The sequence below is a fragment of the Hyperoodon ampullatus genome (assembly GCF_949752795.1).
Source record: "Hyperoodon ampullatus genome assembly, chromosome: 1".
Lineage (NCBI taxonomy): Eukaryota > Metazoa > Chordata > Mammalia > Artiodactyla > Ziphiidae > Hyperoodon > Hyperoodon ampullatus.
The window spans coordinates 129,066,385-129,094,379 of NC_136914.1; the positions used below are offsets into that span (position 1 = coordinate 129,066,385).

Sequence of the window (27,995 nt, forward strand, 5' to 3'; positions counted from 1 at the left end):
GAAACTCTGTGTATTGTTTAAATTCTATTGAGAATGTTGATATTTTGGTTTTAGCAGGCAATCAGCCTGGGTAGGTTCAGGCAGTAGTGTAATGGTATGCATCTCAAGGGAACTAGGATTTTGGAAGGAAGGGGAAAGGTTTGGATTTGGCAATGGAGAGCAAGCAGGACTCGAAGGATTTAAAACAGAACAAGACAAAACACCTACAACTTGAGAGTATTGCAAGGAAACAAGGAGACGGCCAGGTTTTTGGTTGGAGTAAGAAGATAAAGGGAAAGGTTAGAAGAGTTGTTAAGGGCAACAGGGGATTTGACTCATAACAGCACAATGAAAGAGTCAGGATAGATTAAGAGAAGTGGGAAGGTAGGCTAGATTAGAGCAAAGCATTATGGGGTTAAGAATCTATATGATGAGTTCAAAAAGAGTCATGCACCACAATGTTCACTGCAGCTCTATTTACAATAGCCAGGACATGGAAGCAACCTAAGCGTCCATCGACAGAGGAATGGATGAAGAAGATGTGGCACATATATACAATGGAATATTACTCAGCCATAAAAGAATGAAATTGAGTTCTTTGTAATGAGGTGGATGGACCTAGAGTCTGTCATACAGAGTGAAATAAGTCAGAAAGAGAAAAACAAACACCGTATGCTAACACATATATATGGAATCTAAAAAAATGGTTCCGATGAACCCAGAGGCAGGACAGGAATAAAGACGCAGACGTAGAGAATGGACTTGAGGACACGGGGAGGGGGAAGGGTAAGCTGGGACGAAGTGAGAGAGTGGCATGGACATATATACACTACCAAATGTAAAATAGATAGCTAGTGGGAAGCATCGCGTAGCACAGGGAGATCAGCTCGGTGCTTTGTGACCACCTAGAGGGGCGGGAGAGGGAGGGTGGGAGGGAGACGCAAGAGGGAGGGGATATGGGGATATATGTATACATACAGCTGATTCACTTGGTTGTGTTGTGGCTGGAAGGACTTGTGGAGCCATTCTTTAAATCCAGAACACTGAAAACCCTCAAAGCGTCCTTTATAGACTAAATCTTTGGTGTTGCTGCCACTGGACAGGCAATCTTCCAGGAGCATGGAAATCCTGCTGTGGGTGGGAAGTGTATAATGATATATATATACTTACTGGGGAAACCCAAGAAAAACAACATCATTTTAGGTCTCTCCTCAAACTTCAACTTATCAGAGGGGACTTATTTGAACATGTTAACTGAAGCAGTATTTTTTTGTGGTCCCTTTCCATCCTCTTACTATGCTTCCCCCACCTTCTTAGCACTTATCACCACCTGTCATATATTTATTTGTTTAGTATTTCTTCTCAGTAGAATGTAAAGATCTTGAGAACAGATTTTTTTTTTACTGCTTATTTCCAGGACCCAGAATAGTGCCTGAATATTTACAGAATGAATGAATGGATAGATAAGAATATTAGACCCATTAAGTGAGTTCAGTATCATGGCCAATTACAAAATCAATAATCCTAAAATTAATAGTGTTCCTATATACCAGCAAAAGCCATCAGAAGAATATTTTAAAAGATAATATTTATTAACAGCAACAAAAAAATATAAAATATCCAGAAGTAAACTAAATAATATGGAAATTTTACTGACAGAATTGAATGAGTAGTGAAGTGTACCATATTGCTGGATGGAAAGACATAATATTGTAGTGATGAAAATTCCCCCCAAATTAACCTATAAATTTAACACAGTATCAATCAAAATCCCAGCAAACTTTTTAGGGGAGACAGAGGGGCAAAATTTGATTAAAAGATTTAAAATTTCATCAGGAAGAATAAAGGCTTTAGATAGTCAATTAAATTCTGAAGGAAGGCACTGATAAGGGACCTTGCTCTACCAGACACAAAACCAAAAAATATAGGCAAAGACAAATTTGTGGTATGTATCAAAGCCTTAAAAAAAGAAGGTGCATAGCCCAGGCATTCCACTTCTGGAAATTTTTCCAGTCAGTGTTTCCTAAGTAGAGGATGATTCAATTAAACAAATACCTGTGGAATACCATGGAGCTTTTAAGAATGACGGTGTAGAACTACATTAATTGCTATGGAAGGTGTTCACCATATATTTTTGTGTTAAAAAAAACTGATTACAAAACAATACATCTGTTATCCTAATTTCTTATAAAATTGAAAAATAATATATATATATATATATATATATATATATATATATATATATATATATGTGAAGAAATAACCTGGATGGAAGGTTATACATGAAAATTTTAATGGTAGTTCCTTGGGAATAAGGATTACAAATGATTAAAGTTTTTTATTGTTTTCTTGAATTTGTGTACTGAAAAAATTAGGAAGTTTCCCCCAAAATGGGATGGCAGTTAAACTCTTCACTACTGCCACCTGGTGGCTACCACTGAAAGATATCATTTCTTTTCTATCACCTTAAGAAAAACACACATAACATCATAACTATAAAGTTGTAAAGAAATCTGCAGTATCTCTAGCCATCATTTTATGGCTGAGAAAATGCAAAAACGTTTAATCCATTTGTCTAGAGTCACACTGTTAGTGAAACTTATTAATAGTAACAAACTCTTGTTGAGCCCTTTCGCTAAGTACTTTATATAGACTGTCTCATTTTATTCTCATAGGAACATATGACGTAGTTCCTATTTTTACTCTCATTTATCCCTATTTAACAAATGAGGATCCTGAGGCTCACAGAAAATGACCTACCCGAGGTTGTGCACTCAGGGTAGAGCAGGCATTCTGAGGTCCACAACCCTTTCCTGAACCTCGGCTACGGTGCCATCTTAGTCTCTGAATTGCCCTTGCCCTTTCCATTATATCCCACTGCCTCTTCCTTCAGTGCTTTTGGTGAAAACTCTTAAATATGCCCAGTGTTATGTTCCTCCAGGTTGAAAAGAGAGTATAAACATTTATGGAGAGAAATATAAAGAAACAAAGTAGTTTTACCCCCAGCTCCTTTTAAGAATTTTGTCCAGATGGAAACAGACTTACTTTGAATTGTTCCAGTGTCCAGATCCTAAGGAATCTTAGAGACTTGGGACCATGGGTAGGCTTCCCTGGGTTCCCTGCTCCAGTTTTCCGCATGCTATGTTCTCCCCTTAAGTTTTCATTTACCAGAGCTGAAGAGTTACTATCACTATATGCAGTTGTTCATGTACTTCTTCCCCTCTCTCTTCTAGCCCTTGCCCAAATTCTTAGGGAGAATAGTCTCTAGCTCTGGATCTATCTTCATACATCAAAAACCAATGGCATAAGTGCTAATAAATGCAAAAATTGTACTAGGGATAAATCTTTTGAAAGTGAAATTAGAAATGGGAAATAACTAGTGCGATTAGCCTCTGTAGCCCTTGAGAACCTAAAAAGTCTTTCAGAATTGTTCCCAAAATGAATACATACCTTTGAACTATCATCTAGTTAAAGCTGACTTTTCTTAAGTACAAGTTTGCTTCAAAATAAATTAAATCTTTTCATTTGTACTAGTGCTGTAAAAGTGTTATTTTTCTAAGCTAGCAAAAAGAACTTAGTTGTTAGATAGTCTTGAGTTAAAATTCACGTATAAGCTTTGGCTTGAGTAAATTATTAAATTTAACTTAAACTACAATTTTTTCTTACCTCTAAAATTAAGGATAATAATATCGCCAAAGGTGGTGGAGAGGATTCAATGAGATGACACATGAAAATAACATACAGGCATCTAGCAGATAACACACTTCCCTCCCTTCTCCCTGTGTTATATACTTATCTCATCCAAACGTTCTTCATACACCTGGGCTAGGGTTTCTTAGAAGGAATCAGTTCTACCTCAGCCAGTCTGAGGTGTTTGAGACTCTTTACTTTTTTTCTTTCACATCTCATCTTCAGTCTGTCAGTAAGTCCTGTGGGCATCACTTTCAGGATAGATGCTCAATTCGACTTTTTTTTTTTTTTTTTAACCCCTCCACAGCTACCATGCCTGTCCAAGCCACCATTATCTCTCATCTGACTGGTGCAGTAACTTCCTAACTGGATTCCCTACTTCCTTTCTTGCTCCCTACCATCTATTCTGCACATGCAGCCAAATTATTTGTTCACAAATTATGTCATTTCTCTATTCAAAACCTTCCAAGAGGTCCCCATCACTCTTAGACTAAAAATCTAAAGTCTTCACCAAAGACTACTAAACCTCTGTGACCGGAACCCTGCCTACCATTCTCATACCTCTCTCCTATCTTGCTCTGCTGCAGCTGCACTGGCCTCCTTACTTTTTAAAAAACAATTGAAGTAGAATTGACTTACAATATTATATTAGTTTCAGGGGGCCTCCTTGCTATTATTCTTTGCTGCTGCCAACCATATTCCTGCCTCAGGACGTGTATATCTGTTGTTCTCTCTGCCTGGAGTGCCCCTCCTAGATCTTTAATGCCTTGCCTTTTCATTGCCTACCTCAGAGAGGCTGAACCTAGGCACCCCATTTAAACAGATACCCTTCCAAAACTCTCTCCTTAAGCTTCTTTATTTTTTCTCGTAACGTCTACCAACTACCTTGGCATTGAAAAATACATACATACATATATATTTCTCCATCTTCTCACTTGAAATGTAAGTTCCGTGGAGATGGAGACTTTGTTTTATTCTCTTTGTATCACTAGCATCTAGAACAGTGCCTGGTATGTGCCAGGCATTCAAAAATATTTGTTAAAAAAATATATTTGTGGAATGAATAAAAAAACTTTTAGCTTCCTGCCATCAAGTCAGCAAACTTGCCTCCTTCTATAGCCATCCTTTCCCCTCTTCCTCCTTTAAGTACAAGAGATGTTTTTCTTCTTGTCTGAGGTTAATGTCTCACCTATGCTGCCTCCTCAATGACCTTGACTTAGCCTTTACATTCACCTCTCCCGCCTGCAGAATTCTCTTTCTAGCAGGCACAAGTCTCTCCCATCTTAAATAAAAATCAAAAGAAAATCCTGTCTGCATCTTATATCACCTGCCAATTTCTCCTGCTCTTCACAGCCAAACTTCTTGAAATATTTCTTTACCCTCTTTGCATTCCTCACCTCTCCATTCATTCTGGTTTCTCTAAAACTCCTTAGAAACAGCTCACTCCTGCTTTAATAGTTCTCTTCCCTGAGCTTTTCCAAGACATTATTCTCTTAATGTGTTCTCCTACTTCCCTGACTGCTACTCTTCCTGTCCCTCCCTAAAATTTTGTGTATCTGAGTTCTGATCAGGGTTCTCCTTATTTTACAGATTCTCCCTTGGCAATCTTACCCATGCCCATAGTTTCTGTTACCACCCAAATCTGTATGCCCAGCCCTCATCTCCATCTACTAGGCTCACAATTTATATGACCTACTGCCTACTTGATCCCCACTTGGATTTCCACAAGCACCTCAAAATAGAGATGTCATCTTCCCTCTCCTAACTTGTCTCTCCTCCGGTGTTACTTATTTTAGTGAATGGCACCATCATCCACCAGTTGTTTGTGGAAGCTACCCTTGGTTTCTCTTCTCCTTCAAAGCCCCTCACCCCCACCCAGCCAATCAGTAGGGTCCCATTAATTCTACTATATTGGGTCAAACTGTTGCCCCACCCCTACCCCCCGAAAGATATACCCAGGTCCTAACTCCTGGCGCCTTTGAATGTGACCCTTATTTGGAAACAGGATCTTTGCAGGTTAAGGATCTCGAGATGAGAGCCTCCTGGATTTTGGATGGGCCCCAAATCCAATGTCTGGTGTTCTTATGAGAGAAAGGAGAGGAAGAGGGAGAGGCAGATCTGAGACGCAGGCACGGGGGAGGGGGCCATGGGAAGACCCCTGTGAAGATGGAGGGAGGTTCTGGAGCTATGCTGCTACAGGAACAACAAGGATTGCCAACCCTGTGGGCGCCGTGATTTCAGACTTCTGGCCTCCAAAAGTGTGAAAGAATGAATTTCTGTTTTTTATTCCCGAAGTTTGTAGTAATTTGTTATGGTAGTCCTAGGAAACTAATACATCTACCTTCTAAATATCTTGAAATCCATCCACATTTTTCCATCATCATTGTCCCCATCTAGTTCAGACCGTGATTACAACAGTCTTCTGCCTTGTCTCTCTGCTGCTAGTCTCAGGCCATTTTTCTAAAATGCATGGAATTTACTTCACTACTGACAATCTGTGAGTGGTTTGCCAGTGACTCCTGGATTAAGTCTAAATGCCTGGTCCAGGACTTAAGAGTTTGGCTTCTGCGTACTTGGGTAGCCTTATTTCTCATCTCTCTTCACCCTCACCCTTAATTCTATGCTCCAGACTTAGTAATAATTTCTTTTTATTTTTTGGCTATGCCGCACGGCATGTGGGACCTTAGTTCCCCGACCAGGGATGGAACCTATGTCCCCTGCAGTGGAAGCGCGGAGTCTTACCCACTGGACAGCCAGGGAAGTCCCGTAGTAATAATTTCTGATATTTATGGGATACCTACTTTGTGCCAGACACTATTCTAAGAGCTAGATCTCACAACGACCCTATAAGATAGGAAACAGGCTTCTTTCAATGTCTCTGCCTCTGGGACATTGCTCGTGCTGTTCTTGCCTAAAGTGCCCTCACTTTGTCTTCCCTTGCTCTTTGTCCCCTCCTCATAATTTACACCCACAATTTAGGTCTCAGCTTATTCAGGAATACCATCCATATTCCTATCACACCCTGTACTTCCCCATCATGATATAAAACATTATAACTGTCTATTTACTGGTGTCTTAGTCGGTTCAGGCTGCTATAACAAAACATCACAGACTGGGTAACTCAAAAACAACAGAAATTTATGTCTAACAATTCTGGAGGCTGAAAGTCTAATATCAGGGTGCCAGCATGGTCAGGTGAGGACCCTCTTTCGGGCTGCAGACTTCCCACTGTGTCCTCACATGGTGGAAGGGGTAAGCAAGCTCTCTCTGGGGCCTCTTTTATAAGGGCACCAATCCCATTCACAAGTGCTCTCCCCTCACTCATGACCCAGTCACCTCCCAAATGTCTCACTTCCTCGCACCATCACCTGGGGGGCTAGGATTTCAACATAAGCATTTTGGGGGAACACAAACATTCAGACCATCCAATAGGCCTACAGCTCACACTGTATTTTATGTTTCCTGCGGAAAGAGGCTGTTCCTTTCTCTTGCCATTGTAACCCCAACCCCAGGATCTAGCACAGTGCCTGGCACATAAGAGATACTCAACATATTTGAGTAAATCAAAGAAACTTGGGGCGTCCCTGGTGGCGCAGTGGTTGAGAGTCCGCCTGCCGATGCAGGGGACACGGGCTCGTGCCCCGGTCCGGGAAGATCCCACATGCTGCGGAGCGGCTGGGCCCATGAGCCATGGCCGCTGAGCCTGCGCGTCCGGAGCCTGTGCTCCGCATCAGGAGAGGCCACAAGAGAGGTCCGCGTACCGCAAAAAAAAAAAAAAAAAAAAAGAACCTTGCATAAAGGCTGTTAGTACCATATGTCTCTACTGACATAGAGTAGGAAAAAATGCACCCCTAGACCTAGATGTCAGTCCCCTCCCTCAGAATTCTGATGCCTCGTAAGCCTTTGCTCGGGCCCATTCTGAAACATCTTTTCATAAGAATTTCCTGAGACACACAAGGCCAGTTACTTCTCACTTTCCCATCACACTCAGCACTTCGTCAAATACAAGGCTCTCCAGGAAGCTATCCTCTCCCATTCCGCTCTGCAATCCTCCCAAACCCTTCCTCTTCTGGCTCTGTCCTCTACCCTGTGTCCTCTGGAACGCCTGCCTATTCAAAACAAACTCACCTATAGTCTCATCCTTATAACAAAATACTCCTTCCACCTCCTGGCCTTAAGCAGAAACCTGGTTTCCCTTTAGGAAATGACTCTACTACCATCTGGGGCGGAGATTGTTAATCTGTCTCACCCTCATGCAGAAGCCTCTTCTTTCAGAATTATATTTTTCAACCATCTACCTCTCTACTCCTGCTGTTTACTGCCATCTACTAACTTCCTAGTTATTCTTTTCTCTAGTTTATGGTCTTTATCTCCATGTGAGTCCCACTGTCATCTGGGATCATTTGCTTGTCCATTTGGACAGCCCTATCTTGTATTTCCTTGAACGCTCTCAATCTGATGACCTTTAACACACTACACTTGATCTATTCCGTGACTGTACTTAGGTTTGTTGCCAGGAACGGCTCTACCTCTTAAATCCTAAATTTCAGTATCTCCATTCCTTTAGCACATTTTCTTACAAAGTCCTGTCCTGCCACTTCATTTCTTAATCAGCCTGGATGCATGGCTCAGCTTTTCATGATCCAGTTTTTCACAAACATCCTCACTACCTTGTACCTTTGTTTACCTGGCTCAGATGCAGCCTGGGAACAATATAAGCATTTACTTTTCATCCCTATACCCAGGCTTCTGAGTACTTGTCTGGGCTAGAACTCTTTTGGTTGGTTGTGATGAAAATCAATTCAAAATAGTTTAGAGAAAAGGAGAGTTTAATGGAGCTACCAGAGTAGCTCATGTAAGCAAACCACAGGAAGGTCAAGAGTACAACTGGGGCTCCAAGACAGCTGGAACTAGAGACTCCTGCTGCTGGGATTCACTCTGTCTTTTCTGCTTCTCTCAATATACTGGTTTTCTCCACATGACAAGAAATAGTCTCAAGCATCATATCCTATGGTTCCTAGAAAGTTACTTTTTCCTCTTATTATATAGTTCAGAAAATCCCAAGGGAGGGCTCTGACCTAGCTTAGATCAGGTGTTCACTCATGGACCAATCACTTATAACTAGACAAGGTACTTGAGTCAGTAGCCTCCATTGCAACTAGATGACAGAATCAAGGAAGGAACAGTTTTCCCACGAGGAGAGAGTAGCAGACACACAGAACAATAGATGGCTGCCTCAGAACTCCTAGAGATCGATTAACTGATGCCACTGTAAACTTATAATAGCAACTTTAGAAGGACTCTCAGAACTGTCCAGAGAGTCTACTTGTCCTTAAGGACTTTGTTGAATCTCCCTCTGTTCCTACGGTTCTTCAAAATAGAATTTTGAGTTCTTCCGTAATCATACTGGATTAATCTTTCAGAGCCCTGGCATATAGTACATCTGGCCCTTGAAGTTTTAACTCAGTTATCAAATTTGACCATTTCTAAGCAATGGCTATTGCATAACAGAAGAATTAGGCTTGTCTAAAAGGATTTGAAAACAATAGTAAAAGTGCTTATTTTGAAAAGATCCTATGACCATGTATTGCTTGAAAATTTTCACTGGACCTAACCCATGGCCTCTGAATTTCTCTCACAACTACGACATTCAAAACGAGAAAAATAAGTGACACCTCTACCTTGCAGAATATACAGAAACACCATGTATGCTGCTGATACTACTACTTAGCAAGTGCTGGGTTTCCTCTAGGTTATATAATCCACAGCTCATGGCATACAGTAACTGCAAGTAGTAATGGGGTCTTATCAATTAAATGCCTGGTTTAGAGCAGTACCTACACTATTGATTTAATCTCGGTCCATGGTATGCTTGGTTTTTTGGCAAATGCTAAAAAGCATTAGTTTTCTTTTATAATTTACCTAATTCCTAACCTCACATGAACTGTTAGACTTCGCAGGTGCTAAGCTCTAGCAGTAAGGTTCCTATAGCCCCAAGTGCAAGTTGAAATGACAAGTAATCTCTTTTGAGCACCTTCTGGTTTCTTCTTCTGGCTCACTGGGCCATCTTTTAACCTATGACTGGTTTAAAGTGGATTGGTCATCCTGTATGATGACCTTTCTCATGGTAAGTTAATACATTTAAGCTCGCAGTCTAATTTATTCAGCGGTTTACATAAACTGATCTCTCAGAGCTTTATTACCAGTGGATAAACTTTTAAAACAGAGTTCCTAAACGTGTGTTTAGCTGCCAATCAGGCCCAACCCTGCTGTCTACCATTATATGCCACTACTTAAGCAATCCACTAGCTGGTCATATGCAAACTCATAACCACTACAGGTCATATGGAAATAATTTTTTTTTTTGGTCTGTCTTTTGCAGGTTGATTTTGATGATGAAAATCGTCCAACTTTTGCTAATCAAGTTAGGGGCATATATAATGTCTTCACAATTATTGCATTTCCAGGTGAGATAAAATCCATCCACTTAGTAAATACCCAGTGAGCATTTCCTTTGTGCACGGCTTTACGGCTGGGGTAGTGAGGGACATAACAAAGTAAAATCCATGGTCCCAGGTCCCAATCCAGTTTGGGGGAAAAGATCTCTATAAATAAAAATGTCAAATAATCAAGAACTAAATAAGTTTGAGCTGACACAAATATCAGATGTTCTGATATGAGCAGAAAGGACAGTAAAGCTGAATTTCCAGGAGGGGAGCATCACTGTGGGTTAAAATGGTCAGGGATGCATCACAGAGAAAGTGGGAAATATGCTGTACTTGGAAAGGCATAGGAATTGCATGGCGAATTCCATGCTGGAAGAATGGAACAAGGAAAAGCTTCAGTTTTAAAGCTTGGTGTGTGAGTCAGTTTGGCTAGGAGTTTTGACCAGGGCAGTTGTGGAAAATCAGATTGCAAAGGTAAGAGGAAGCTAGACTATGCTTGCTGTCAATAACAGGTGTTGTGTGCAACTACGAAGAATCATCTTATGTTGGATGAATTTTTTTCATCTTAGATGTCCCTGCCGTATCAAAAGTGCCCATTCTAATGCTTAGACCACAAGCCTGGAACATGGTGGAATATAGTATCATGGCAACAATTCACTATTTTTAATGTTGGTGAGGAACGTTGTATAAAGCTCACATGGCTCCAAATGTATTTTAAGTGTTCAATGGATGCTCCCTTTGGAATATTAGCAGTATTCTCAAGCAGGCTAATAATGGAACTACTTATGACTTTCCAGCTTATTGGTAGATATATTCACTCATGCAACAATTTACTGAGTACCAACTAGGTACCAGGCATTTAGTCTACATTTTGAGGGATTTAAAGATGAATAAACATGATTTCTGCCCTTAAAGAGTTTGTAATAGTATAAAAATAAGATAGATACTCAAAAAAGTTTAATACTACATATAAAGATGAATAAAAGAAAGATGGAATGTGCTATGAAAGATCAGAGAAGGAAGAAATTCAACTCAGCTGAGAAAAACCTTAAAGAATGGGCAGAATTTGCTCAGTTGGTAATTGAGGAAAGAACATTTCAGCAAGAGTGAGAAGTATGAAAAAAGACTTGGCATGGGAAAGCATTAGGAATGTTTGCAGAACTGTGAATAACCTAGTTGTTAACTTGTTTGTTCACAGATTAATGGACAGCAGAGTTCCAGTTTTTTAATTATGATGTGATGACACCTGGGAAAGACACTGTACAACAATGCAAGTGGCCCTTTCTTTTTTCTTTCAAAGGTAGTATTTTCAGTAAGCTGCCCGTGTGGTCCTCTTGACCACACAATTAGTAAAGCTAACCCTGAGATTTTCATGAGCAACAATGAAAGAGCACAAAAGACACAATATTAATGTAGATTCATGTCAGACTCTTTTAGTCAGAAAGGTTCATTTAAATGTTTAAAAAAATAGAAGTCCCAAGGCTTCATGATAATTTTTTCTTCTAACAGGAGAAAGCTCAAAGTTGTTTTTTCCAAAGCATCTCTAGGGGGATATTACTCAACACTAAAAAGGAATTAACCACTGATACATGCAACAACACAGATGATTCACAAAATAATTATGCTGAGTGAAAGAAACCAGATTAAAAAAGTAAATACTGTATGATGATCTCTTTTATATAAAAGTCTAGAAAATGCAAACTAATTTATAGATAAAGAAAGCTGAGGCTGGGGGCTGAGAAGGGTAGCAGGGAAGGATGACAGAAGGCCCTGAGAAAACCTTCTGGGGTAATGGATATATGTTTATTACTTTGTGGTGATGATTTGTTGTGTACATGTGTCAGCTGTACATTTTAAATATGAGGAATTTACTGTTTACTGTATGTAAACTATACCTCAATAAAACTGTTTTTAAAAGACACACTTCCATTTGAGGACCACCAACTTCATCTTTATACTTTTTTTTTTTTTTTTTTTTTTTTTGCGGTACGTGGGCCTCTCACTGTTGTGGCCGCTCCAGTTGCGGAGCACAGGCTCCGGACGCACAGGCTCAGCGACCATGGCTCACGGGCCCAACCGCTCTGCAGCATGTGGGATCTTCCTGGACCGGGGCACGAACCCGCGTCCCCTGCATCGGCAGGCGGACTCTCAACGATTGCGCCACCAGGGAAGCCCCTTTATACCATTTTATGTCAAATCTGAGTAAAAGATTAGTGTAACATTTTAATGAGATCTGTGTGTGTGTGTTTTAATTTCTGAACCAGATAAGATAATCATGATGAAAAAGACAAAAGCACTTATATGATTAGGTATAAACTATTACAGTTAAATGATGAAGTAAAATGGTCCATGATATTTTATTTCTGTAGCCTGAAATTGCTCAACTTTATTAGGGAATAAATCCTAATGAATATTTAAATTCAGAATATAAGCAGATAATGGAATAAACAGTCCTGTTACTACCTCATGCAATAATGTAAAAACAGACCATTCATTGACAGAGAAAATTTAACTTTAATCAACTTCTCCACTTAGAGGTAGAAACAACATTGCCATCTAGTTGTTGAATACTGAGTATATTGTTGAAATATTCTTGACAGTGTTCAATTTCTCTTTTATGTAGCTACTCAAGGAACATACAGAAGGCCCCAACCAATTAAATTACCTTCCTAAGGGTGTGACTGTGACTGCCATAGTGTGGTTATACTGCCACCGTGTAAGTACAAGGCAGGTGACCCCGTATTCTCTGACTCCTTCATGCTCAAGGCTCTTCTGTGTGACACACACACACCCCAAGCAAAACAAACAACTTGATTCCTGCCCTGAGGAGATTAGTCTAGTCAGGGAAACAAACAACTAGGCATTTCAATACAATGCAGTGGGTGCGATGAGAGCAGAAGTACAGGCATACCCTGTTTCACCTCGCTTTGCTTTATTGCTGTCTGCAGAAATTATGTTTACAAATTGAAGGCTTGTGGCAACCCTGCATCTAGCGAGCTAGTCTGTCGGCACCATTTTTTCGACAGCATTTGCTCACTTCATGTCTGTGTCACATTTTGGCAATTCTCCCAATATTTCAAACTTTTTCATTATTATTATATTTGTTATGCTGATCTGTGATGCGTCATCTTTGACGTTACTATTGCAAAAAGATTATGACTTGCTGAAGGCTCAGATAATGGTTAGCATATTTTAGCAATAAAGTATTTTATTTGTTTTTTTGTTGTTGTTGTTGTTTTTTTGCGGTACGCGGGCCTCTCACTGTTGTGGCCTCTCCCGTTGCGGAGCACAGGCTCCGGACGCGCAGGCTCAGCGGCCATGGCTCACAGGCCCAGCCGCTCCGTGGCATGTGGGATCCTCCCAGACCGGGACACGAACCCATATCCCCTACCTCGGCAGGCGGACTCTCAACCACTGCGCCACCAGGGAAGCCCGCAATAAAGTATTTTAAAATTAAGATATATATTGTTTTTTTAGACATAATGCTATTTATTGTACACTTAATAGACTTCAGTATAATGTAAACATAACTATTATATGCACTGGGAAGCCAAAAAATGTGTGTGACTTGCTTTATTGTGATACTTTTTTTTTTTTTTTTTTTTTTTTTTTGCGGTATGCGGGCCTCTCACCGTTGTGGCCTCTCCCGTCGCGGAGCACAGGCTCCGGACACGCAGGCCCAGCGGCCATGGCTCACGGGCCCAGCCGCTCCGCAGCATATGGGATCCTCCCGGACTGGGGCACGAACCCGTATCCCCTGCATCGGCAGGCGGACTCTCAACCACTGTGCCACCAGGGAGGCCCTATTGTGATACTTTATTGCGGTGGTCTGGAAGTGGACCTGCAGTAGCTCTGAGGTGTGCCCAAACAGAAACTGTGTTAGCTCAAAAGAGCACCAGGGGGCAGTTGGGGGTTTAGGGACCACAGGTGGGAAGAAGATTATCTAAAATGAAAGCAATGAGTAAGAGAAGAAAAGTGATGAAATACTGAGGTTTAGAGAGGTCAGGAAGATGAGACTGCAGTGGCCTGTAAACTATTTTATTCTAGAAGCAACAGGAAGCTGTTGAAGGATTCTAAGCCAAGGAATTAGATTTGTAATTTAGAAATAATATTCTGGCTGCAGTATGGAGAATAGATTAGTTTAAGCAAGATACGATGATACTAATGAATGAAGAAAACTAATGATGAAAACAGACGTGCACACAGAATGGAAGGAAGATGAGCAGAGAAAACTGAGAAGGGTACTCCCTGCCTTCTCACTCCACCTCAGGCTGGCAGGACTCACTGTTGCTCCCTTGGGTCCCCACTCTTTTTCACCTGTGCATCTATCAAGGCACCCCTCATTTGTCATTGAATATATTTATCTTTGTTTCTCCTTCTACTAAGCTGTAAGGATCTTACAGGCAAGAATCATGTCATATTCATCACTGAATTCCCAGAACCTAGCACAGTGCCTGGCAGATAGTCTTCAGTAAGACATTATATGAGTCCATGCTTTTTCCACTATATCCTACTCCCTCCAAAAGACTGGTGAGTGAAATCTTTCTCAAAAGCAGGAAAAAAGGGATTACATCTGATGTAAAGCACAGATAATGACCCTTATACTAAAGAGGGTGCAGTCCATAGAGAAAGTCCTTGGGTTCTGTCCTCTGGGATGTCTGCTGCATGCCTGCCAGAGTGTGGCAAATCCACAGCTACTTGTTTTAAACCATAAGGAAGTCAAGCAGAGACCAGGCCAAATACTACCACGTGCAGCCTTCTGCACAGTAGCCCCCACAAGGATCCAGCAATAACCACCTCACCATGGATCTAGAAACACTCCTACAGAGAAAAGGCTCAACACTGCTGGGACCCTAGGTTAACCAGGGTCAAAGCAACTGGACAGGGCTTCCCTGGTGGGGCAGTGGTTGAGAGTCCACCTGCCGATGCAGGGGACACGGGTTCGTGCCCCGGTCCGGGAAGATCCCACATGCCGCGGAACGGCTGGGCCCATGAGCCATGGCCGCTGAGCCTGCGCGTCCGGAGCCTGTGCTCCGCAATGGGAGAGGCCACAACAGTGAGAGGCCCGCATACCGCAAAAAAAAAAAAAAAAAAGCAACTAGACAGAAAGCTGAGAAACTATAGCTCCATCCAAGTTTTTCATTCCTGGTCCCTACTCAGACGGCAGACTCCTCACCCACCGATCAGCTTCCCTCACTTCTTGTCTCCAGCTCCAAACTGCTGTGTACCTGACAGCATGCCCTCTTGACCCCTCATCTCTACTTTTCCTACAGAAATCCTCCGTTAGCCCTTTCCAGTGTGGGCCTTGGCCACCTATTCCACTATAAACAAACTCACTGATACATTTACAGCTTTTCTGATGAATGTCCTCGACTCCTTTCTCAAAGATACTACTTGCTTTGCAGTTTCCTCAAACTGCATGTACCACGAGGCTCAGAATTGGTATTACCCTTTTTTGTCCTGTAGCCTCGTCTAAAGCACTTCACTCTCCTGTAAAAACTTTCATTCCTTTGAGGTTTATTCCATCTGATTTTGTCACCCTTTACCTTGCTTTGTCCCTAACAGCCATTTATCTCCAGATCATTCTCCACAGTAACATTATACATGGATCATTTTATTCCTTTAAACCCCAATTCATTTCATCATTTCCTAGGCGATTTCAATATTCATGTGGACGGTCTGTTAAACACCCAAGCATCACAGTTCCAGGGCCACTGCCACACTCCCTGCTTTGTTATGGAGTAGTTCTGAGTGATTTCAATACCCTCATCCTTCCAGCCACAGATAGCATCCTCAGTATGCCTGACCCACAATCGCATCAAGACCTTCATTCCTGTGATGCTGCCTTTTCTTCCAGTTTATCCTTGGTCCCATGTCTTTCCATATCTGGCCTGGATCTCTTAATTGGTCATTTGGCCTCTTCTCTCACCAGTGCTTTCAATCCCCCTCCACGTCTTTCCTTCCCTGGTGTCTCTCTTCCAACACATGTCTAGAACAGTGCCATATTCTGCCAGGCACCAACGGCTCAACCTCCTTCCCTCATCCTCGTCTTTCTCCTCCATCCGTCATCCAGCTCACAATTCTGGGTCAGTCCTGTAATATGCCTGGTTCTATAAGTCATTCAGCCAAGGTACTAGAAGCAATCATAAAAACCACTATACTTTCATGATTTCCAAACTCAATTCAGTGGTTAACACTGTTCATTAATGCTTTTTTCTTCAGTCAGCTGAATATTCTCCAAACTACCTCCATTCTCTCTTCAAATCCCTCCCAAAACTAACCTTTTACCCACTCTTACTTCACAAATAGCATACTTTCCACTTCACAAAAAATACTGAGACCATCTAGTATAAACCTCTTCTCTCACAGCTATAAATTTGCTTATACCATTCTCTTACTTCCTTTTTGTTTCCAAGAAAGGGTGTCTTTTTCAAGGTCTACCTCCTTTGGGACCTAACTCCATCAATTTTCTCCCTCCTCTACAAGTTCCTTTCCTTCTAATTATAATCATGCTCAAATCTCTCAACTATCATGACCCTTCTTTTTACCCCTTTATCTTCTTTTTGTTTCTGCCCTCCATCTTCCCTTTCCATCTCATTCAAAGGTTTTTGAAAAAGCGGCATTCTCCTGAAGCCTCTATGTCCTCACCTCCACGCACTGCTCACCTCATTTCCCTGGCTTCAATTCCCACTACTCTGTGGAAACCAATTCTGCTAAGTTTATGAAGGACTTCCTAACTGCAAGATCTAATAAACACTAGTATTTGTGAGTTTATGATAGTTTTCACTAATGGTAATGTTTCCCCCCACTGCACTCAGGAAGAGTCACTCTTTGGCCTGAAGTATAATATTGTAGTTGGGGTGAAAGGTAAGGTACAGAATAGACCCTGTTATCTTGGTTTTTAATTATAATACTTTAGCAAGACAGCCTGGCAATCTCTAATAATCAATACGTCTATAACATACAGCTCTTGGCCACATTACCATGGGCATCTTAGCCACTGGAGTGGTCTCTTTTGCAAAACACTGCATTTCACTTAAGGGATAAAGCACGGTAGTTTCCAATTCACAGAACTGGTAAGTGACCTTATGACACCTATCTTCACCATCTTAAAAATCCACTTCCCCATTGTAAAAGGAAATCCAAACACCAGCATAACAGGAGGTTATGGGGAAAAAAAGATAAGTTTGAAACATAAAGCAATGTCATATATATCAAAAAGGGTAAACAAATACTGTGTAAAAATGCATAGTTTAGAAAATACCCATGTTTTTAAAATTTCAACAATTCTTTCTTCTAAGGCAGTTCTAAACAGCACAAGGCATTTAACTTCAGTAATAGCTCTTTAAGCAAATGTATGTGGTCCAGGAACATAGCGTAGTTTAGTTTGCCTTGAAACGAAAACCTGGGTTCAAGTTCCTGCTCTAACATCTAGTTTTGTGAACTTGAACACCCAGCTGATAATGCAAGAAGGAACACAGGGAAAGATGTACACAGGTCATTTGACCCAGCCCTCTACTACTAGCTGGGCACCTTTTAGCAAGTCATGTAACATACCTCCATCTGTAAAGGAAGGATAATAGTACCTACATATAAACACTTTGGAAATTACAAAGGGCAATAACGTTTTAGATATTATTTGAGCCTCCTTTCTTCCTGAAAAATTATGTCACACATCCTGGTAACCCTCCCACCTACTTTTCTCATCACTCTTGATAAATCAGTAAAAGTACCCTTAACCTTCTGGGAGAGTATAGAAACCAAAGAAGCATTTTTTCAATTGTTGAACTTTTCCCTACTTTCTGAGTGAGTTATAGAATTATCTTAGTATTAGTCTATTTTTGTCCACACACTTTTTCAATGGGGAATAAAAAAAATTTTTTTAACTTTGTACAAAGTATCCCACATAGACCCAAAATCAATAAAAACACCTAATGTTAACATTTTGCCATATTTATCTCAAACATGTTTTTTAAGAAATAAAAACTAGATCCCCTCTATGTGGCTCTCCCTCCTTTCAAGAGAACCACTGTCCTGAATTCTGGACAGCGGTTCTGGACAGTTTATAATTCCCAAACCTATGTTTAAACTTTTACTTTATGTGAATATATTCATAAACCATACTTAGTCTTATCTCACTTAAAAAATTTACATATAAGAAATATAATACAATGCCATTTAACTTTTTTGATTACTACTGTTTTAGAGAGCAATCCTTGATTCACTTAATGCTAGCTTATTTGTATTAACTGTACGGCATTTCATTAAATGAATATAGTAAAATTTATTTATGTTACATTTTATTTCCAAATTTCATTATTATAAACAATACTGTGATGAACATTCTTGCACGTCTCTCTGGCAAATGTGTGGGAATGTTTACAGGGCATATATATATGTGTGTCTGTGTATGTGTGTGTATATATATATATATACACACACACACACACACATATATGAATATATACACAGGTATATATAGATATATATAGATACCCAAGAGGAATTGCTGGTTTACACACTTTTTTTTTTTTTTTTTTTTTTTTTGCGGTACGCGGGCCTCTCACTGCTGCGGCCTCTCCCATTGCGGAGCACAGGCTCCGGACGCGCAGGCTCAGCGGCCATGGCTCACGGGCCCAGCCACTCCACAGCATGTGGGATCCTCCCGGACCGGGGCATGAACCCGTGTCCCCTGCATCGGCAGGTGGACTCTCAACTACTGCGCCACCAGGGAAGCCCCACACGTTTGATTTTAGTAAATAAATATTGCTAATTGCCCTCATAATGATTATACCAATTTATACTCCCAAAGACAGTACACCTGAGAATTCCTGTGCTGTTTTTCAACATCTCTGCCAGCACTGACATTCAGACTTCTAAAATGTTACCGACTAGATGGATGTGAATGATCACATCTTGATTTTGAACCTTTTGACCCCAATCCTTAAAACATTTTGACTCTTCAGCACTATTATCTTCTACTTCTCCTAGCTTTCTGACTACTATTTCTTGGTCTCTTTGGCTAGCTTCTCTTTCTCTACCCCCTTTTCTCTCAGTATTTGTAAGTCATCTTTTTTTTTTTAACATCTTTATTAGAGTATAATTGCTTTACAATGGTGTGTTAGCTTCTGCTTTATAACAAAGTGAATCAGTTATATATACATATATCCCCGTATCTCTTCCCTCTTGCATCTCCCTCCCTCCCACTCTCCGTATCCCACCCCTCTAGGTGGTCACTAAGCACCGAGCTGATCTCCCTGTGCTATGCGGCTGCTTCCCACTAGCTATCTATTTTACGTTTGGTAGTGTATATATGTCCATGCCTCTCTTTCGCTTTGTCCCAGCTTACCCCTCCCCCTCCCCGCATCCTCAAGTCCATTCTCTAGTAGGTCTGTGTCTTTATTCCCGTCTTGCCCCTAGGTTCTTCTGACCATTTTTTTTCTTTTTTTAGATTCCATATATTTGTGTTAGCATATGGTATTTGTTTTTCTCTTTCTGATTTACTTCACTCTGTATGACAGTCTCTAGGTCCATCCACCTCACTATAAATAACTCAATTTCCTTTCTTTTTATGGCTGAGTAATATTCCATTGTATATATTTGAAACATCTTCTTTATCCATTCATCTGTCAATGGACACTTAGGTTGCTTCCATGTCCTGGTTATTGTAAATAGAGTTGCAATGAACATTGTGGTACATGACTCTCTTTGAATTATGGTTTTCTCAGGGTATATGCCCAGTAGTGGGATTGCTGGGTCATATGGTTGTTCTATTGTTAGTTTTTTAAGGAACCTCCATACTGTTCTCCATGGTGGCTGTATCAATTTACATTCCCACCAACAGTGCAAGAGGGTTCCCTTTTCTCCACACCCTCTCCAGCATTTATTGTTTGTAGATTTTTTTGATGATGGCCATTCTGACTGGTGTGAGGTGATACCTCACTGTAGTTTTGATTTGCATTTCTCTAATGATTACTGATGTTGAGCATTCTTTCATGTGTTTGTTGGCAATCTGTGTATCTCCTTTGGAGAAATGTCTATTTAGGTCTTCTGCCCATTTTTGGATTTGGCTGTTTTTGTGATATTGAGTTGCATGAGCTGCTTGTAAACTTTGGAAGTTAATCCTTTGCCAGTTGCTTCATTTGCAACTATGTTCTCCCATTCTGAGGGTTGTCTTTTCGTCTTGTTTATGGTTTCCTTTAATGTGCAAAAGCTTTTAAGTTTCATTAGGTCCCATTTGTTTATTTCCATTTTTCTAGGAGGTGGGTCAAAAAGAATCTTGCTGCGATTTATGTCATAAGAGTGTTCTGCCTATGTTTTCCTCTAAGAGTTTTATAGTGTCTGGTCTTACATTTAGGTCTTTAATCCATTTGGAGTTTATTTTTGTGTACAGTGTTAGGGAGTGTTCTAATTTTATTCTTCTACATGTAGCTGTCCAGTTTTCCCAGCACCACTTACTGAAGAGGCTTTTTCCCCATTGTATATTCTTGCCTCCTTTATCAATAATAAGGTGACCATATGTGCGTGGGTTTATCTCTGGGCTTTCTATCCTGTTCCACTGATCTACATTTCTGTTTTTATGCCAGTACCATATTGTCTTGATTACTGTAGCTTTGTAGTATAGTCTGAAGTCCAGGAGCCTGATTCCTCCATTTTTCTTTCTCAAGATTGCTTTGGCTATTTGGGATCTTTTGTGTCTCCATACAAATTGTGAAATTTTTTGTTCTAGTTCTGTGAAAAATGCCATTGGTAGTTTGATAGGGATAGCACTGAATCTGTAGATTGCTTTGCGTAGTATAGTCATTTTCACAATGTTGGTTCTTCCAATCCAAGAACATGGTATATCTCTCCATCTGTCTGTATCATCATTAATTTCTTTCATCAGTGTCATAGTTTTCTGCATACAGGTCTTTTGTCTCCTTAGGTAGGTTTATTCCTACGTTTTTCTTTAACATGTTTATTGAAGAATAATTGCTTTACAATGGTGTGTTAGTTTCTGCTTTGTAACAAAGTGAATCAGCTATAGATACACATATATTCCCATGTCTCCTCCCTCTTGCATCTCCCTCCCACCCTCCCTATCCCACCCCTCTAGGTGGTCACAAAGCACCAAGCTGATCTCCCTGTGCTATGTGACTGCTTCCCACTAGCTATTTTACATTTGGTAGTGTATATATAAGTCCATGACACTCTCTCACTTCGTCCCAGCTTACCCTTCCCCCTCCCCATGTCCTCAAGTCCATTCTCTATGTCTGCATCTTTATTCCTGTTCTGCCCCTAGGTTCTTCAGAACCATTTTTTATTTTTAGATTCCATATATATGTGTTAGCATACAGTATTTGTTTTTCTCTTTCTGACTTACCTCACTCTGTCACAGCTCACTCTTTTAAGTCATCTCCCTTCTGAGTTTCAGACCTATATACCTAGCTGCCTACTACACATCTTATGGGAAACATGCCTAAAATTCATGTCTGAAAAGACCTCCTTTCCCCTCAATTTCTTCTTCCGAATACTTGACTGTGTTTAATGATACTGTTAAGGACAGTGTTGCATGCCAAAACCCTGGGCATCACTGCTAGCTTTTACTTCTCCATGCACCGCTCTCTTCCCTCCAACATAGCCAGGTGATTGCGGTCCTACCTTCTTCACATCTCTTGTATCCTTGGCTCTCTTCATAATGAACTGTTGTTGTCCTTACTGCTTCTTACCAGATGTTATATTGATCAGAAGCAAGCACTTTGTTAGACATACCTGGGCTTGAACAAGGATTTTTAATCACTTACAAGCTATGTGACCATAGGAAAATTATGATCCTCAGGTTTTCGGTTAAGTGGGAATGATACCCACCTCATCATGGTTTTTTCAAGGATTAAATGAGCTAATGGGTACAAAATGCTTACTACACTGCCTAGCACATAGTAAGAACTCAGTGAGTAATAGCTACATGGGTACAAAATGCTTACTGCATTGCCTGGCACATAGTAAGAACTCAGTGAGTTCTTACAGCTACTATCCACTAGCTCAGCTTGAGTCTTCTGATTAGCTGTTGTGCCTCCAATATTGTTCCCCATTCCCACCATCACAGTGCTAGCAGAATTCTCTCAAATACTTATCATCTTTCCCTAATTCTTCAATAACTGACCTTTGCTTTCACAAAGCCAAATCCAGTTTAGTAAGTCATCTAAGTCTCTCTTTAATCTGAGCACCAGCCTCATTTCCCAGATCCTGTCAGGATATTTTACATACAGTTCCTGAATACATTATTTCATGTATCTGTACCTTTAGGCACATTCTATCTTTTGTCTGTATAGGAAATTCATCTTTATCTTTCCAAACTCAAGGAACATTCTCTGTTAAGCTTTTCCTAGTCCATACAAACAGAAATCAGTACTGACTCTGTGGGGTTTATATATTGCTGCTGCAATCATTTCTTGATTTGCTTGTCTCCTTCACTAGCCTAAGAAAACTGTGAGAGCAAGGACTATGTCATATATCCCCAGTATGAAACATAGTTCCTGGAGCTGGTAGGCATTCACTAACTACTGAATGGATGGAAGGAAGGACACTGGGACTGGCCTTATTTCATATCTTCTAAATAATTTTAAACAGCAGCATCAAGAAATCTGCCAAGTTCACTAAAGTTTTCATGAATGTCAAAATTATGGAGGTCATTTTCTCTACTGTGTGAAAAGGCAAAATATGTAAAGTGCTAGTATATGTAAAGTAAAACACCAGTGGGAAAAAAAAAGCAAAACTTGAGCTGTTAGTATCTAGGAAAAGATTATAAACTATTTCCTGAGTATGCTGGCCCAATGTACTACAAGAGAGAAACAAAGATAATCAAGTAGAACACTGACAAGTAAACAACATTTTTTGCAAATACTAATATTTATAATGAACGCTTACTATTTGTCAGGCTTTGTGGTAATCGCTTTATATACAGTATGTTACTTAATCCTTCCAACAACTATATGAAGTAGAAATTCTTAGTATCTTGCCTAAGGTACCTGAGCCAGGATTTAAACTTAGTTCTGTCTGGGACTTCCCTGGTGGCACAGTGGTTAAGAATCCGCCCACCAATGCAGGAGACACGGGTTCCAGCCCTGGTCCGGGAAGATCCCACATGCCACAGAGCAACTAAACCTGTGCGCCACAACTACTGAGCCTGTGCTCTAGAGCCCGCGAGCCACAACTATTGAGCCCACCTGCCTAGAGCCCGTGTTCCGCAACGAGAAGCCACCGCAATGAGAAGCCCGTGCACCGCAACGAAGAGTAGCCCCCGCTCGCTGCAACTAGAGAAAGCCTGCGCACAGCAACGAAGACCCAACACAGCCAAATATAAATAAATAAATTAATTAATTAAAAAAAACACAACACTTAGCTCTGTCTGATCTAAAAGCTTGTTTTAACTACATCACAGTATTGTTGGACCAAGCCACAAAGTGTTTATGCTAGAAATTTGACATTTAGTCACAAGGATCAGAGAAAAGTAACTAAAGTATAAAGTAAGCCTTCCATGTGAAGAGATTAAAACAATTTGACCTCCCAGTTTGCAAAGGTGAAGGAAAATCATCCATGTCTATAAACTCAAAAATGGCAACGAACAGTATCAACCAGTTTCATTTATCAAAATCTTTAACTAGTCAAGAACAAACTAGATAGACTTGAGGGTTGGTCTATAAAACAATTCCTATTTTGTTAAAGGATAAATTTGGGAGATCTATCCAGAATGTCATCTCATAAACTAGGTTGTAATTTGATACATAATTCTGTAGCATGTAAATCTCCTTTCCAGGTTCTATACCAACAAGCCAAATTTTGGTCTGAATTCCATCTGTCCTGGAATCAGGGTTCCTTTCACATCTGAGATTTGTAATAGCAATTCACTCATTTATAGAAAATGCAGTCCTTTAGGGAGAAAAAAACCCATATGTATTTGATTTGAGATTAGGTATGTATATTAGGAGTATATGAATTTTCAGGGATTAATACCTACCACCTATCCTTATTTAAAAGCCTGTGGGGGCTTCCCTGGTGGCTCAGTGGTTAAGAATTCGCCTGCCAATTAAGGGGACACAGGTTCGAGCCCTGCTCTGGGAAGATCCCACATGCCACGGAGCAACTAAGCCCAAGCGCCACAACTACTGAGCCTGCACTCTAGAGTCCGCAAGCCACAACTACTGAGCCTACGTGCCACAACTACTGAAACCCACGTGCCTAGAGCCCGTGCTCTGCAACGAGAAGCCACTGCAATGAGAAGCACGCACACCCGAATGAAGAGTAACCCGTTCACCGCAACTAGAGAAAGCCCGCGCGCAGCAATGAAGACCCAATGCAGCCAAAAATAAATGATAATAAATAAGATTAAAAAAAAAAGCCTGCAGGCTCCGTGCTTTGCTTTGGTGCTCATCCATTCAAAAACTCAAGCATCGATGGCAATTATTGCTTCAATGGAGCCAAGTTACCATGACATCTAACAAAACTATGTAGAGGTGATTTTTTTCTTTGAACACAAGCATCTCATGTAGTAGAGCAGCAGCATGAGGGATCTTTGTTCCCCAACCAGGGATCGAACCTGTGTCCCCTGCATTGGGAGCGTGGAGTCTTAACCACTGCACTGCCAGGGAAGTCCCAGCAGCATGATTTAAGCAGGGAAAAAGCATGGACTTTGAAAATAACCTGACAGACCTTTTGACAGAAAGTTCAAATACAAATTCTTCCCTTTAATCTAAGACGGGAAAGTTAATCTTTTTGCACTTACATAGTTGCTTGCCCTTTGACTTGAGGAAAAAACCAAATGCTATAAAATATTTTAAACTTCTTCCTCAAAAAAGACAGTATACCTTAGAATCACTGGGGTAGTCTTGAAAGAAAGAGGTAAGGAACGAAGAAAGGGAGAGAGGGCGAGAAGGAGGATGGGAGGAAGGGAGACAGGAAGGGAAGGAAAAGACAAGATAAGACCAATATCCAGGCCTGGCTCCAGATAATTTAAATCAGAACTTTGCAGGTGGGCCTCGGCACTGAGGTTTGTGGTTTTTTTTTTTTGTGGTACGCGGGCCTCTCACTGTTGTGGCCTCTCCCGCTGCAGAGCACAGGCTCTGGACGCGCAGGCTCAGCGGCCATGGCTCACGGGCCCAGCAGCTCCGCGGCATGTGGGATCTTCCCGGACCGGGGCACGAACCCGTGTCCCCTGCATCGGCAGGCGGACTCTCAACCCCTGCGCCACCACGGAAGCCCGAGGTTTGTGGCTTTTAAATAGTCCTCCTGGGATTCTAATATACAACCAGGATTAAGTTTATGACTTAAAAAGATTCAACTGCCAATCCTAAGTAGAGAAGATCAATTGTGGACCACAGCTTTGGTTGTGATGAACACTGGCTATATAGGTCAAGTGTCTAGAAATAACCAGTGCAGATCCCCACCTAGTGTCTCCTTACTTGTAACGATTAAAAGGCAAGATGCTAGGCTGCAGAAAATAAAGCCTTACAGGTAAGTGGTTTGTGTGTTACCAGTTCCCTTATACTGTTTGAAAGATGAAAGAAAAACTACTGAGTGGCAATCTTCGCAGTAACTTAATTCCACTGGACATGACTGTTACCTGGGTGGCTGGTTGCTAAAGACATGAAGGATGAGTAGATTCACTGCCCACTCAGGCCACAATGAACAGGCAGCTGAGAAAGCAGAGGATGGCGCTCCGGTCACCTGCTTCCTACAAGGCCAGTCACAACTGTTCCTCTGACAAACTATAGGAAAAAAACAAAAATTAGATGCGAGACATTCATTCAAGATAAATAACGGATCTGTGGTATTTTGGGAAAATTCCTGAAGACCAACAGAGAGGGACAAGGGGAAGATAAATGGGAATACTCTAAACCAATAGATAAAAAATCTATGAGCCTTTGCAGGTGACCTGAAAGTTAACAGTACTTTATTGCTATTTTCTACAATCTATAGGGAAATATTAATATTCACAGCAAATTTAACAAGGATTTGAATATCTACTATGTACTGTCCTAATCACTGTACCTTTATACTAAAATGTACCCAGTGTAAATCCTTAAGATTTCATACATCACATAGAAATGGATTTTCATGAGTCTGAACCAAAGCATTAATCATTTAACTTCACATTGCAATTAGATATTTCTCTAAAATTAAAGCATCCTAGCAGGTCAATGAACAATGCTATGAGATATGGAATGTATCAGCCAACAGTAAGACTACTCGAAGTCAAATAGTTCAAAAGATGAGAGGTGGTTAGCTTAGTTATTCACTATTAATTAAGAAACAGCAGAGTTTTAGAACACTTTAGAAAACCCAGTATCTAGACCAGTTGTGATAAGGCATCAGGCATTAGACAAGGGATTTGATAAACTTGCGGATCAAAGCAAACAAGTGGCAGGTTTATCAAAGCTCAGTACTAGGAAACTATGGTAGATTGGAAAGATAGCCATAGAATGGTATGGAGACAGGTAGAATGATATGGAGACAGGCTTCTTGGTTGTTAGACAATGCACAGGCAACTAAATATAGAAGGCAAATTTAATTATTAGCTGAAAGCAAGCCATGGGATCCAGAATATATTCCAAAAATCTCTTCCCTCCTGTTGTTTCTAAAAATTTATACTTATTGAGGTCCAGTTGAGGATTTAGTGACAGCAGAAATCTTTATATCACAGGAAATTTCCCATCATTTTTTCATCACCATCAATTTTTTTTTCAGTTAGGAAGAACTGTACCACTTGTATGAAATAATACAGACCCTTAGACACCAAAAAATGCATATAAAAAATGTAAGAACTATATTACAGTCTTGGTAGATTGCCAAGTATCAACTTTACTTTTGCTACAAGAAGCCTTGAAACAAAATCTGTATTCTGCTTTTGGCACACAGAACCCTACAAAGAGCACTGAGGATTAAAATTCCAAGTTTATCTATAGTTGACAGTTCAGTAAATTCTAATTTAAATAGTACCAATTTTTCTTTCTTCTGGCTATAATCCCAGGATGGCATCGCTTCAGAGGCCAACTGGATAAACCAAGAGGCTGGAACCCTTAGACCCTTCCTCCTACAACACACAGCCTCCCTTCCCTTCTGTCCATTTTTACGTCACCCTAAGAGGGGCGCGTCCTGATGGAGGCAGCAAAGTGGTTAACCTAGAGTGTACACAACAGGTAATCCTCTGGTTATCGGAGTGATGGCACTCTTCTGCAGAGCGTCCTGCACGCTACCAACATACGCCTTGCAGAATGCACACTGAAAGCTGCAAGTGCAGCTCAACACTTTTAATAACCTTTATATTATTAATATATATTAATAACATTTTCCAAAAATGCTTTATTGCTACAAGTTGTGAGGTTTCCAACCATCAAAATTGGAACAAAACTTAAGGTTTCAGCCCCCCACAGGGCAGCAGAGCCACTTCATGGGACTGTTTTTAATGTACGTTTGGCAGTGGACCCAGCAAAGTTCAGATGACAGCAGAATGGTATAAAGAAACCTTGCCTGTAACCGCAAGAGGTGGAGCACGAGTTAGAAGAGGAAGACTACCTTCCATCTGAAAGATGTCTTCCTTTGAATTCTTAGTTAAGAGTAACGTCAAAATTTAAGGCTGGTAGTTACTAAGACAAGTATATACGTATCTGGTAAGAAAATCCAACACTTCACTTTTAAACTTTTTCCAAACAGATGCTACACACGGCAACTGAAATATTCCTAGAAATGGTGTAGAAGACAGACTTCCCTGAATTTATCACAACCTACCTGAATCTAGACCACACTTTTCTGGCCTCTTCTTTCAATCGCAGCTTTCGTTTCACACCTCTAACAGCAATATACCACGGAGTACAAACAACACTGTGAAAAACAAGGGCTTGATGA

General features: G+C 40.6%; 1 pseudogene across 1 annotated transcript; it reads left to right on the top strand.

Moving 5' to 3' along the window:
• The first annotated feature begins 152 nt into the window (after positions 1–152).
• Positions 153–27,977, top strand: LOC307058011 (annotated as a pseudogene). The gene is made up of 6 exons: positions 153–278; positions 10,052–10,136; positions 11,360–11,415; positions 12,136–12,317; positions 13,064–13,115; positions 27,804–27,977. The product of its transcript is annotated as an uncharacterized misc_RNA (transcript).
• The last annotated feature ends 18 nt before the right edge of the window (positions 27,978–27,995 follow it).